The sequence below is a fragment of the Triticum dicoccoides genome, chromosome 6A, assembly GCF_002162155.2.
Source record: "Triticum dicoccoides isolate Atlit2015 ecotype Zavitan chromosome 6A, WEW_v2.0, whole genome shotgun sequence".
NCBI lineage: Eukaryota > Viridiplantae > Streptophyta > Magnoliopsida > Poales > Poaceae > Triticum > Triticum dicoccoides.
Window position 1 is genome coordinate 35812246 of NC_041390.1, and position 14575 is coordinate 35826820.

General features: G+C 48.5%; 1 pseudogene; it reads left to right on the forward strand.

Moving 5' to 3' along the window:
• Positions 1-864: 864 nt before the first annotated feature.
• LOC119315580 overlaps positions 865-14575 on the forward strand; it is a 39916-nt pseudogene continuing 26205 nt past the window's right edge.

Consider the following 14575-nt stretch of genomic DNA (forward strand, 5'->3'; position numbering starts at 1 on the left):
TAAATGTTGAACCAAATATGGCCTCAGACGCATACCTGAATCCTCCGCTTGATCGCCGATCCTTCGTCTCTCCCCCCCCCCCCTCCCCCCACACACACACACACTGACGCTGCCACCGCCTCCGCCCCTTCCACCCTGATGAATGCACCGCCTCTGCTCACGCTCGCGACCACTCCTACCCTCCACGGCCTCTTCTCCGCCTCGCCGGTGGCCACCAGCGCTCATGCGACGGGTTTTCCCACCGACGGAGCCTCCGAGTCCACCCGCCCGTCGTGCTCACGGGTGTGTTTACTTGCTCTGTTGATGCTAAAGCTTGCGCCTCTAGTTGTTTTGTATGGTTTTGGATCTGGAATCTGCCAAAAATTGGGTTTTTATTCACCCTTATTATGTTATTTAATCAAAAACCCTTACTGTGTTGATTTCTCAAGGCAAACGGGGAGAAAAATTTCCTTCCATAATCCCGTATGACTCCCGAGTCGCAAACATGGCTGAAAGAAAATATATATTGATTTTATGCTGATATAATATCACATTGCGATTTCAATCGATCCCATTTTACTTGTGTCGGTTCTTGAGCTGGTTGCTTATGCTCTTTGGTGGTAGGTTTCCTCAGGTGTCTCGGAACATGGCCAGCAGCAGTGAAGCAAAAACCGATGAAGAAACCTGCATGGGTGTCGCACATGGCGATGAAGGTGCTTCTAGGGAAGCGATGAAAGTTACTGATGTTATAGGTGGCAAACGTACACAGGGGAGAACTGTGTGCGACATCTCGGTGGTGAGGAGAGAAATGTGGGCAATAATGACGACGAAGAATATCTTGGCTGGTTGATGTCTCGTGACGACGGTGTATCCCCTCTGAATATAATGCCGAAAACGGGCCACCGTGATGGTTCCATATACAAGTTCAACACCATGCATCAGTGGAAGAAACAATACCGCATCACAGACCGTGACGAGAGTAAGTGATTCTTTCTCTCCATCTATGTCTTCTTTCCTGTTTTTGTTTGTTATTATATACTCCCTCCGTCTCCCAAGTACTTTGACATACGTTTAGGACAAGGTCGTGGCCATGCTTTTAGAACTTTGACCCTTAGTAATTCAGGAAATATATTGATTGGGTGGAGTATGTCAGTCAATGGATCTGTCTCGAAAAAAATGACTTACATGATATAAAATTCCATTAGGTTATGAAATTATATCGTGAAAGGAAGTCGCGGTCAAAGTGAATACCTGAAGACTGTGCCAATATATATATATCGAAACCTCTTCAAGTATTTAGGAATTGGAAGGAGTATTACGGCATGCAAGTGTCTGACATAAGCGAATTGGAGCTTGCACCATTAGTCATTTTTAATACCAAACACATTTGCAGCTCATATAGCTTTTTTTTTAGAAAAGGAGGATGACCCCCGGCCTCTGCATCTGGGAGATGCATACGGCCACTTTATTAATTATTCTCGAGGACCTTACAAAGTATTACAACAATATGCCTGAATCCGCCATCTTGGCAACATATGCCACTACTCCTATCCATATGATGAAGGGGTGCTACCTGGGCCACATACCCGGTCTACTCACCTAAACCTATCATCAAAAGCCAGAAGCTCCAGCCTAGCCACATACCGGGTCTGGGGCATAAACTGGTCTGACGCACTCACATGTGTCGTCGCCGCCATCTTTCATAGGTCCGTCTTCAGAGCAGATATTGAGGCTTCTACCTTGTCAGGCCACTCCGTCATCAACGCCACCTTGACGCCAAACAACTACCTCCACCTGCGCGAGTCCATCCCCGCGCATCGGGCGCCGAGTCTCCACTGCACCACGCCGCCGAGATTCGCCGTCATCAATGTGAAGGATGAAGTACCGCTCCACCAATAAGGCACCCGCTGGTCCCTCGATCCCGTGTACGCCTCCAAGAATGACGCCCCCAAGGAGGAAACGACACCAACGCGTCGCCATCATCCGATCAACTGATCTAGGGTTTCCCCCGGAGGTAGCGGATAGAGGTCTAGAGCTTCTCCACGGCGATGCCTTCAAGAAGGTAATGACACCACAGGGTGCCACCAACGCCGGTCTTGGCAACAAGCCGAGCACAAGGTTTTCACCCGGATCCGCTCGAAGAACCTCCATCACGTATTGTGCGCACGGGTCGCCGCCGATCTGAGCCGCCGCACATCGAGCAAGCCGCACCGGGCAGATCGGATCTGTCCGGAGGGCAAACCACACATGGCGCCGACCCAACCACCAGGCCCTCCATACCGCCACCGCCGATCCGAGGACAGATGGTCCGCCGCTGCAGATCCGGCCACCACCGCCGAACGCAGCCAAGGCCGCTGCCCGACGCAGGGCCGGCCGCCGCAACCGCCACCACCACCGCCCTAGGACGAGGCCGCCGCCGCGCTGCCGCCGGTCAAGGCAGGCCCGCCACGCCACGAAGGCCAGATCGGCCGTGCCACCTCACGCCGCGGAGCTCCGCACCATCCCCATGGCGCGGGAGAGAGGAAAGGCCCCCGCCACCACCGTCAGCCCCCGGGCAAAAGGCCGGCGGCGTCCTTCGGCGGCGGCGGAAGGAGGGATGGAAGGAGGGGGAGCCCCGGCGGCTAGGGTTGGGATCCCGCCCGAGTCGCCCGGGCGGGGGCGACGCGGGGGGGCGGGGGGCGGGGGGCTGACTTGGAGTCAGATCGATCTATTCCTAGCTGAAAGCCCAGCTCATATAGCTAAAGTTAATATATATTCCTACCTGAAGAATGTGCCACTATCCACTGCAAGTATTTGGGAACGGGACTGAATATTACGACATGCATTAAGTGCGTGGCTTAAGCGAATTGCAGCTCGCGCCATTAGCTGTGTCTTAATCATTGTTGCAATTCATTGGAAATTATGTCTCCACCAAATCCTCCCTATACTATTTTCGGTCCACTTTCCACCCTCTTGCCCTTTTCCCTCCAAGGTCTGTATTTACTAAAATGGGTTCAATTCACTCCATAACGATTTTTATCTTTTTGGATCCTCATATGTTTTATATTAAAAATTTGCGAGTGCTAAACAGGCTCATGCCTTATGCTATGCAATATGTTCATTACCTCGCAAGTATCCAAGTGCTAAACTGTTTTAGGTGCTCCCTGTAGAAATTGTAGATGTCTAGAATATTGTGTTTTAATGATATGACCCTCGTATGGGGTATATATAGGGGGCCAATAGCTCCTGTGCGACGTGTTTGATGTGAATTTGCTTGAGTGCGACGTTGTTCGAGAGAATGGCTGTGGTGCGACACATTTAAGTAGGTAAATAGCTCCAATGCGACATGGCTCTGTTTAACCGTGAAATGAAAAACACGAGGGTTAGCGATTTGAGTTATGACACGCGGGACCCACCAGTTACTCGCATGCGGGTGGGACCCACAACTTATCCACACAAGCATGCCCGTGCTCATCAGCGTGCCCCGACCCGAGCCAGCCCGCCCCCCTCCATTGCTTACCCTGCCCCTTTCCTTTCCCACCTTCTTCTTCCTCTACTCCGGCAACGAAGCGCGCCGCCGGCGAGTGATGTCTAGCTCGACTTCAGCCACCTGCCAACCATGGACGCAGTATGGTCCACTGCCGTTGACAAGATGCCCCGATTGCCCACGCATGGAGCCTCTCAAGCGTTTGACTTGTGTGAGGGAAGAAAATGGCAACCGTGGGCGCGAGTTTGTGAAATGTTTGAGCAAGCCACAGCCGGGGCAGGTTAGATCTGTGTTCTTGACCAATTCTATGGTCTAATTTCTCCCGATTTCTTTCTTTTTCCCTTGAATTAGGGCGGTGGATCTGGGTGGTGGATCTAGGATTCATGCGCCGCCGGCCCCCTGTTTTCAGGTTCTGAAGAAATGTGGGCATTTTGAGTGGCTCGATGAATATGTTGAAAGGTTGAAATTGGAGGGATCAACCCCAACCCAAGAGCTCAATTTTGGGGGGCGGCTTGCCGTGGAACAAGCCCCCAATTTGGCGGACAGAGCCGATCCGATGATGCACAGTGCAGAACTGAAGTGTGAATTGAAGAAAATCGGCAAGCAACTAAAGCATCTGATCGATTTGAAGCAACAAGCAAATATGATGGCGGGAGCATTTTATGGTTGTGTCATTGCTATGGGTTTATTTTACTTGATGTTCATCAATCGCTAGAATTTGTTATAGTTTCAGTTAGTTAGTCAGCTAGTTTCAGGGGTGCCCAGTAGTTTGAGTTAGCCGGGATCATTTGTTAGATGAACTTGAATTCGTGTGAAGCAAAACTTGCTTGAATTATTGTAATGATATTCTCAGGGGCCATATTCAGTGTTGATGCTCTGTTTCCTCTGTTTTTGTTCTTCAGTTAACAGAGTACACACCCAAATTCAGTTTCTAGTAAAAAAACAAAACTGGGCTGCCGAATAGATGTTGGGCCGTGAGAAAATGGACCCTGAGAAAATAACCATGCCCAAAATAGAGACCAGCCCGCCCGCATAGGGGCACCAGCCCACCCGCGTAGCGGCACCAGCCCACCTCTAACTTCGGCAAATAAAATGTTACTTATTTTTACTTTGGCCTTTTTCTTGCACTAAATTTTGTGATGGATCATTTTTTGATGCAATAAAACCAAATGTTAATTGTTTTTATGCATGTCTACGGTTCCATGAACTAAATGAGTCGCATAAAGTAAATTAGTTTGCATTTCCTAGTGGCATGTCCATAGTGGGTTTGCATGGGGCTCCTAGTTGCATGTCCATGGTTTGGCCAATATTTTGAAGATGGTGTGTGTGTGGTGAGATTGAGGTGTAGCAACCCGGGCTCGTAGCAACCCATAGCAATACACAAATAATAAGCAAGAACAACCCATAGCAATCTTCAAATAATAGCACAAAACACACAATATATATAGTAGCATAACTATTGCAACCCATAGTTCCACGATAACCTTACAACTCCATGATAGCCTTACAACTTAAAATACTAATACAACTTAAAAAAACTAATACGATAAGCTAGATAGATCGGGGGCACCAAACGCGGGTTCTTCTTCGGGCTCTTCTTCTCCTCCTCCCGGGGAACAACGCCACCTCGCTCCTCCGGGCGCCGTCCTTCACTCCTCCCCGTTGTTGATGGGGTACGGGAGCGTGTGCATAACGCCGTTGTTGGGGAAGATGCTCTGGAAGTCGGTGAAGATACTGTAGGTGGTGAAAGCTATGAACTCACAACCAACCCAATACGCTCGCCCGAGGAGATGGAAAGCATCGAAAGGGTTAGTGAACGTGGCGAGGAGCCCAACCACAACGCCGTTGTGGTTGACCTCCTCAACATGGTACATCCGAGGAGAGCCGCGGGGGAGGTGGCGGAAGCCGGCCGCAAGGAAGAACTCCGTTAACTCCCTTGCGCCCCTCCATCTCGAGATCGCCCAAACCCTAAGGGTTCTCTCTACATACACTCCGGCCGGGTAGAGCCTTTCCGGCACGGTTGGGGGGAAGCGGTAGGTGGGGGCGGTGTACTGCATGGTGGCGGGGTGGCTCGAGTGCTCGGTCGGGTTTGATGGAGAAGAATGAAGAAGAAGGGCAGAGGAGGCAGAGGATGGGGTATGATGGATGAGGAGGGAGAGGACGATAGTGCCCGGCTTAAATAGCCCAAGTGCGACGTCGTTTCACCCCGTCGAAACCCTAGAATTAATGGGCGGGCGGCGTTTGGTGGCGCCCCATGAAAGCATGTACACGAGCGTGGCCGTGGTAAATGGACTGCTACGCTTCTGTGCCACCGGTCGTGGGTCAAGGGGGACGGGCTCACGCACGCGTCTGTGCCGTCGTGGGTCAAGGGGACACGCCTTCCCCGGGTTCTCTGCGTGTGCCGCCCGTGCATGCATGCCGTTGCCCATTAATTTGCTCATCTTGCTAGGGCCTGGCTAGAGGGCAAGGTTCGGTCGATGGGAGACGTGACAATAATGTACGCCTTCTTTTGCCCATCTTGTAACGGGCAGCACGCCATTTGAACTGCATCGATACCCACATCGATACCATGCCAGTATTGCGTCCTCAAAGAGGAGCACGCCATGCACAGCGTGCACACCACGCCACGCAGCGTTGGCTTTTTGGTTGTCTTCATCGGGCTGCTGCATTGTGACCGGGTGCATGCTTTGATGCGACGCTGCATCGGTTCTAATGGTAGGCATGCGACAGGTTACTGCGTTGATAGGGGTGGCGGAGCAGGGCTACGTCGAGGCATGCATGCAACGCACGGGCGCAGTCCTGCGGGTGGGCATGCATGCTGCGGGTAGGCACGGGCACGCATGCAACGATGGAAAGGGCACTCCGTAGGCTTGGTCCATGCACCGCGTCAACTCTTGCCGTTGAATTCAAATGAACGGTCCTGATGCTCCAACGAGAGAGGCTGATCCAAACCCCACCGCGTCAACCAATCAGCGCGTCTCATGCGGATCGCTGCACACTGTAGCTAACCCTAGCGCCTGATCTCAACCGTCCACGCACAACGATCGACGACCAGGTAGTGTGCGGGGTTTTGAGGGGTTTTGAGAGGGGTTTTGAGGGGTTTTGAGAGGTTTTGACTGATTAGGGTTGAGCATAACTAATTCAAAAAAAATCAAAAAAATATAAAACTTGTGCACATAGTCTTATTATGTCGTATAGTAACGAGAAAAAAAATATAAATATGGTTTACATACATTTTTACAAAAAATCCTTCACAAAATTGTTATTCCTCAAACAATGTAGTATGGAGTTGAAGGGAGAGAGTAGTGGGCACCCGAGAGTAGGTGGAGTTTTAAAAATGAAAAGTGTGAAAACCTCACCAAAACTTCATTTTGGATTGACTAAGAAAGATCTGAACTTACTTTTCTCATTTTCATGTTTTAAACTTGTTTTATATATAATTTTCTATTAAACCTTGTTTTTTCAAAAAGAAAAGAAAAAATAGAAAATTAATTCAATAAATAGTGAGACTTTAGATTTACACTATATAGGTAGAATAGATGTGTAGAAAAATTATTTGGCTGGTTTAGACAAGGTGCCAAAAAAACTTGCTTAAATATGAGGCCGTTTACCCTACCTTTAGAGGTCATTTGAAACACACTTTTCATGACTATGAGTTCAACTTACCAAAAGGGCTCGGAATGATCAGCAAGCAAACATATTTCAGTTGAGGTACTTTAGATAGCACTAAAACATCAATAGCCCAAATTTAAATTTAAATTTAAATTTAAATTTGAATTTTATTTGGCTGGTTTAGACAAACAAGTTCGAATAGAAATATGGGGATACATAGTGACTACCAGTACGCACCAAGTTACAAATATTATTACATGTCCCAAATTTTCAAACTGTTCTCTGTTCTACTTCTTCCTACCACGTCGTGTGCCCTTCTTCGCCTTAGCCCTTCTTATTTTTGGTTCTACTACACACACAAGTTCACTGATCATCTTGGTTTTCTTCACTGGTCTTTTCAACACCTCGCCAATACCCTCGTGATCAGTGTCTTCAGTCTCAATGTTGACAACAGTTTCAGTTTCTTTGGTGTGTACCTCAACATGGGTTTCTTCAGTCTGAACCTCAACACGCTCAGGTTCAGTTTCTTCAGTCTGAACCTCGACACGCTCAAATTCAGTTTCTTCGGTGTGCACCTCCACATCAATTTCTTCAGTCTGAATGTTGACTGCAGCAGGATTTTCTTCGGTCTGCTCAGGCTCAGGCACACTTCTCTTCTTTCTACCGCCATTGACTCTTGCTTTTTTGGTTGGCCAACACTGTTCAACAACAAGGGGCTGACTTGCTCGCTTCCTCCTGTGCAGAAAATGTTATAGATATACTAATTGGAAAAAAGCACCAAATCAAAACACAGACAAATAAACAAGAACATACTTTGGCTTATCAGGAGTGTAACGGCATTTGATAGATCCCACTCTGTGCCCAAGTTCCTGGCACAACTTGCATCTGTTTTTGTTACCTTTTTGGGCCCTTTTTGGCTTTTCATCTTTCTTTCCCTTCTTACTACTCCCACCTTTCTCAAACCATGCCTTGAACCTACTCTGTTTAGGCCTGCCAGCCTTTCTTTTCGTCAAGGGAGGACACATGGAAAATTCAATGTCCACTTCAGGCCACTGAGACTGATCTGTAAGTGCTGGAATTGGAGTAGCATATGCAGCTTTGAATCTTGCTACCGAATAATATTCATGCAGATACGGGTGCATGTTTATCTTCGGTTGGGATGCTAAGAAAAGAATGGCATGCTCACATGGTTTACCAGTGTGTTGCCACTCGAGGCAAGTGCAATCATGCAATTCAGTGTTAACAACATGTCTCCTTCCAGTTTTGTTATCTCTAACTTCAGCACCCCAAGGTGAAGATTTTTCAACAAACAAATGTGAAAGACTTCTGCTCCTATTGACCACCTGTTGTACCACTGCTGGAAGCTTATCACCTTGCAGACAATCACCTATCCTTCTTCTCAATTCCCACAACCGCATGAGCATGATCCTAATTTGGTCAACCATGTCATGCACAGGCAAATCTTTTAACTCCTTCACCTTATTGTTGAAACTCTCTGCCAAATTGTTGTTGATGTGGTCACACTTGATGGCAGTGTTGAATGCTGACCTGTACCATAACAAAGAATGGTAGGTGTTCAGCCATGGACCAAACTCATCACATGCTGCCATTATCTTATCAAGATGATATTTGTGTGTCTGTCTAGTGTAAGATCTTGCTGCTGGCCACATGCGCCCAAATTCTTCTCCTCTAAATTTTTTGATCAAATTCATCCACAAATGACCGAAGCACTCCCTCTGCTCAGCATGTGGGAAAACATTTTTCACTGAATTTTCAAGCCCCTTACATGCATCTGTGTGTATAGCCAAAGGTGACACTGGCCCTAGGCATCTTTTCAACTGGATCATGAACCATGTCCGTGAAGCCTCTGTTTCTGACTGAAACAAGCCAACAGCAATAGGAAACATCCAGTTGTGTCCATCTAGAGCATTGCATGCTGCCAACTGACCATTCCACTTGCCTGTCAAAAATGATGAGTCTATGCTCAAATATGGACGGCACCCTGCTTTGAAGCCATCTTTGCAAGGCTTCAAAGCCATAAAAAACTTGGAGAACTTGACTTCACCTTTGGCTGATACCTCTGTATCTATCTCCACAACACTACCAGGTGACCTCTTTTCCACCTCTGCTTTGAAGTTGTAAAGCATCCTAAATGTATTTGCCCAATCACCATATAAGTTTTTCATTGTCCTTTGTTTTGCCTTCCACACTGTGGTATATTTCAGTTTAATGGGGTACATCTTTTCCAAGTCTACTTTGAGTTTCTTGGCAGTAGTGTTTGGTGTTTTGGCTAAAATTGGGGTGATCTTTTCTGCAACCCAAAGTTGTGATGTCATGGTTGATACTCTCTGTGAACTTGTAATACAAGTATGTTGATTGGGGATTTGGTTAACCCTGACAGTACTTCCATCAGGTTGCAGTCTAGCAGATATGTACCACTTGCAAGGCTTGACACTACCATCAAATCCTCTGCACCTCGCATAAAACTTCTTTCTATCAGTCCAAACAGTCTTGGCATCAAACTCATGTTTCACTGCATAAGTCTTGAAACACATCCTAAACTCCTTCATGCTTGGGAAGAACTTGCCCACTTCAATGACAGGGTTTTCTTTGTCATACACATGCACCAGCTCATCATCATGTGCATCATCTACTTCATCTGCAGCTTGTTCCATCAATTGTCCGTCTACAACTTCATCAACATTAGCAGGAAACTAGATTCTCCCCTCTCCTGCTTATCTCTGTCATCGACTGGAATGCCAAAAAGTTTGGCCATCTCAATGTCAGGCATTGGTGCAATGACCAAATCAGTAGGCTCATCTAATTCAACTACATTCCAATCAACAGTTGCTGCAGTTTCAGTTTCAATTCCAGTCACCTGTCCCTCTTCGGCTATTACTGTAAGTTCAGTATACATGGGAATCAATGGCCTCTGTGTAGCCCAATCATCATCTACCATCTGCGCAGCCAATTGTGATGGCACATATCCAACCTTTGAAAAAATATTCAGATCAACTAGCTCAGCAAAAAAATTAGCTCGTTTGCTTGTCCAGCCGTTTTGCCGATCGATTTCATCAACAATCTGTTCACCATCTTCCATTCTCACATACTCTCCTTTCCAATCATCAAACCGCAACAGTGATACTTCTTGCTCTGGACCCCAAACAACATTCTCCCCAATTTTTTCCACCCATTTCTTCACTGCCTTCTCTCCCATGTTCTGTAGAACTTGTGGATCAATCTCTGTAAACTCAACCTCCCATTTAACAATTGTGTCTCTCTCAATGTTCTGAATGCTACCATCAACTAATTTTGCCTTTGATGGAAAGAAATTGACCGTCAATTCGAAGGTCCGAGCGGCAGCATCCCCTCTGTCAGTGGCGGACAGTGTGAGCCCGTGAGAAAGAGCAGACTAGGCCCTAATTGCATGCAAAATTGGATCAGAGAGAGGAGCATTACCTATTCGAAGTTGAATCTGGGGGCTCCATCTCAGTATGCCCACGGGCTCCCCTCACAACCTATCGATTCAACAAGCGAAAACAGAGGAAACGAGCTGAGATCTACGGGGCCGAGAGAGGAACGGGAGGGGGACTAGGGTTTTCACTCACCATTTTTTGAGGACGAAGGCTCCGCCGCCGTTGAGAACGAGGGCTCCGCCGCCGCCGTTGAGAATGCAAGATCCGCCGCCACCGGAGAAGAAGGGGGGAGGGGGCAGAGTGGCAGGTCCGGCACGGTCGGGCGGCAGGGCACGGTCAGCTATTTTGAGGAGCAATTAAGTTGGACCCACATGTCCTAACATAAACGGGCTTGGTTGACGACCAATTTAACCACATTTAACACCCCATGTGGCCCTGGGCTATTTACCTGCTTAAATGTGTCGCACCACAGCCATTCGCTCGAACAACGTCGCACTCAAGCAAATTCACATCAAACACGTCGCACAGGAGCTATTGGCCCATATATAGGAGTACAAGAGGGGTAGAGACTTGGAGTACAAGACAAGTTACATGTGGTTTAAACTAATTCTATCTCTATCTCCTTATCTCTAAGTTAAACTCAATTATATTTCTAATATTCCCCCTCAGTCGCAGTGGGAATGAAGCGGACGAGTACGACTGAATTTGAAGTCTTGTGCTTTCGTCGTCTTCTGCGCTGCGCCATCATCAAATGTGTCTCTGATGGGTTGGCACCTAGGGCGGTGACTGCGTCCCCTTCTGGTGCCTCCCTTGACTCTCCTCTATTCCCCCCCCCCCCGCAGTCACAGCGGGAGTGGCGTCGACGCTGGTGACAACGTGAACGCTGTTAACTGGAGTTGTTGTCGATGTGTTGCTGTAGACAAAGTCATTAATGTCGATGTCGAGGTAGCCGATCATGGTGATGTAGCCGTGGTCGATGTAGTCGTGGTCGATGGTGTAGTCATCGTGGATGATGAAGCCGCACAAAGCCGAAGGCGCAAATTTTTTTTTGCTATGACGGAGCTGCATACGTGGACAATGCACCTTGCTAATGTCAGAGGGTGCCGTCGGTGATGAGTCCACCGGTTTTGCCAAGACTGGAGGAAACCCATCGAGAACACATAGGTTTTGCCAGAACCATGTGGCCATGTAGGGTCGTCACTGTAGTGATGCCGTGTCAATGCAGTCGTGCCGTCATGAACGACATGGTCGATGTCGTTGTCGTGACGCGGTCATTGCCATCGTCAAGGTCGTGTGTCTTGCAGAAAAGTCTATCAGAGGACGCTAGGTGTCCATCTTGTGGACGAAGCGGCGGCGGTGTGTTGACGAAGATGTTGGCTTAGACCATGTTGATGAAGACCTTGGCGATGAAGTGTCAGCTATGGTGTTGCAGCGGCATGTCGATGATGATGTTGCTTGAAGGTGTCCCTCGCGGCGATGAAGTGTCGATGCCGTGCCGTGTCGAAGAAGTATGTTGGCTCGTAGCTCGATATAGTCTTACGGCTCGGTGTCGTTCGGCTCGGATGGTGTCGGTGTAGTTGCAGATTGGCAGCTTGATGCAGGTTCGCTAAGTTGGTTCAGTGTAGACGTGCGCCATATGCATGGTGCGCAATCTCGCTCGCTCGGTGCAGTTTGCTTGGCGTAGTCCAGAGCAGAAGCAACCGATGTAGACGGGTGCAATTCTCGGTGTCGCTGCACGTACGTGGTTATTTTGTCGGTGTTGTTGATGAAGTGGCTCTTGGCTGCTTGAGCGGACGCAAGTTAGAGCATCTTCAGCCGCGCCCCTAATAGGTCTCTCCAGACGTTTTTATCGCGCCGGCGTTGAAAAACGGTCCAGTCGCGCTCTCAGAAGTTCGTTTTTCACTGGCCTGGGCCGAAATTGGTGCCGGCGGACCCAGGCCGAACCCGGTGCCTTGGGGGCGCCTGGGGCCCCGGCACAAGCGAAAAGGGCACGTGGGTCTGTCCTGTCAGCGAGTCGAGTGCCTCTTCTCACCGTTTCTTCCCGCCTTTTCCCCACTTCCCTCCCATACTCTTTCTTCCTCCCGCCAATCTCCCTCCTTTTCCCCACTTCCCTCCCATACTCTTCCAGCTGGCCGTCATGCCACCGAAGAAGTACGTCGCCCCCCGCGCGGCGGCAACCGCGACCGCCTCCGTCGCCCAGCCGAAGCAGAGGAAGCGGAGGACGCCGCCGACCAAGCCACCGGGCATGTCAAACGCCGAGTGGAGGGCGGAAGTTTAGCGACGGGAGGCTGTCACCGCCGACCGGTGGAACAGGGTCATCGCCAAGAAGGCCCGCGACAACGCTGCGCACGCGGCTGCGGCTGCCTCATCGGAGGACCAAGCCGAGGCCGAGGCGAGTCGCGCGGGGATGATGAATCCATCCGGAAGCCACGCCCAGTACGCGCCCTGGGGCCAGCAAGGCGTCGGCTCTCCGCGGCGATGGGGATCTGATACGTCTCCAACGTATCTATAATTTTTGATTGCTCCATGCTATATTATCTACTGTTTTGGACTATATTGGGCTTTATTTTCCATTTTTATATTATTTTTGGGACTAACGTATTAACCGGAGGCCCAGCTCAGAATTGCTGTTTTTTTGCCTATTTCAGTGTTTCGGAGAAACAGAATATCAAACGGAGTTCAAACGGAATAAAGTCTTCGGGAACGTGATTTTCTCACCGAACGTGATACAGAAGACTTGGACCCTACTCCAAGGAGTCAAAGAGGAGGTCACGAGGGTGGGCCCCCCCTAGGGCGCACCCCCTGCCTCGTGGGCCCCTTGGTGCTCCACCGACGTACTCCTTCCTCCTATTTATACACACGTACCGCCAAACGATCAGAACAGGAGCCAAAAACCTAATTCCACCGCCGCAACTTTCTGTATCCACAAGATCCCATCTTGGGGCCTGTTCCGGAGCTCCGCCGGAAGAGGGCCGTCATCACGGAGGGCTTCTACATCATCCTAGCCCCTCCGATGAAGTGTGAGTAGGTTACCTCAAACCTTCGGGTCCATAGTTAGTAGCTAGATGGCTTCTTCTCTCTTTTTGGATCTCAATACAAAGTTCTCCCCCTCTTTTGTGGAGATCTATTCGATGTAATCTTCTTTTTGCAGTGTGTTTGTTGAGACCAATGAATTGTGGGTTTTTTTATTAAGTCTATCTATGAATAATATTTGAATCTTCTCTGAATTCTTTTATGTATGATTGGTTATCTTTGCAAGTCTCTTCGAATTATCCGTTTGGTTTGGCCAACTAGATTGGTAATTCTTGCCATGGGAGAAGTGCTTAGCTTTGGGTTCGATCTTGCGGTGTCCTTTCCCAGTGACAGAAGGGGCAGCAAGGCACGTATTGTATCGTTGCCATCGAGGATAACAAGATGGGGTTTATTTCATATTGCATGATTTATCTCTCTACATCATGTCATCTTGCTTAAGGCGTTACTCTGTTTTTAACTTAATACTCTAGATGCATGCTGGATAGTGGTCGATGAGTGGAGTAATAGTAGTAGATGCAGAATCGTTTCGATCTACTTGTCATGGACGTGATGCCTATATACATGATCATGCCTAGATATTCTCATAACTATGCTCAATTCTGTCAATTGCTCAACAGTAATTGTTCAGCCACCGTAGAATACTTATGCTCTTGAGAGAATCCACTAGTGAAACCTATGGCCCCCGGGTCTATTCTGATCATATCAATCTCCATCACTTCAATTTTGCTTTGCTTTTTTGCTTTGCCTTTACTTTTTTACTTTGCATCTTTATACCAAAAATATTATATCTATCAGATCTCACTCTCGTAAGTGACCGTGAAGGGATTGACAACCCCTAATCGCGTTGGTTGCGAGTAGCTATCGTTTTGTGCAGGTACGAGGGACTTGAGCGTGGCCTCCTACTGGATTGATACCTTCGTTCTCAAAAACTGAGGGAAATACTTACGCTACTCTGCTGCATCATCCCTTCCTCTTCGGGGAAAACCAACGCAAGCTCAAGACGTAGCAAAAAGGATTTCTGGCGCTGTTGCCGGGGAGTCTACGCAAAAAGTCAACATACCAAGTACCC